Genomic DNA, 310 nt, shown 5'->3' on the forward strand with positions numbered 1-310 from the left:
ATAGTGAGTATCTGAAAGAGAAAATAAAACGGTAAAAAGCTTTGTTTACGTCGTGATTTGGACCACAGACGGACGGCGTTTACCCTGGTGCGCTACACTGCTAATTCGCCCAATACCTCCCAGCTTTTTTTTTCTTCAAGAAAGTTTTGTAGAATTAAAGCATGGATTCCCGTCCACGTGATTAAAGGCAACTGCAACAATTTTGCGAAATAAATGTTCCTTGTTTTGATTTCCAGTGTTGTTCAGCTGCGGGAAAAAGTAAACTTATTGTATATCTGTATTTCTGTCCACAGTCAAGTGCTGTTTAGTC

The sequence above is a fragment of the Penaeus monodon genome, chromosome 22 (genome assembly GCF_015228065.2).
Source record: "Penaeus monodon isolate SGIC_2016 chromosome 22, NSTDA_Pmon_1, whole genome shotgun sequence".
Classification (NCBI taxonomy): Eukaryota; Metazoa; Arthropoda; class Malacostraca; order Decapoda; family Penaeidae; genus Penaeus; species Penaeus monodon.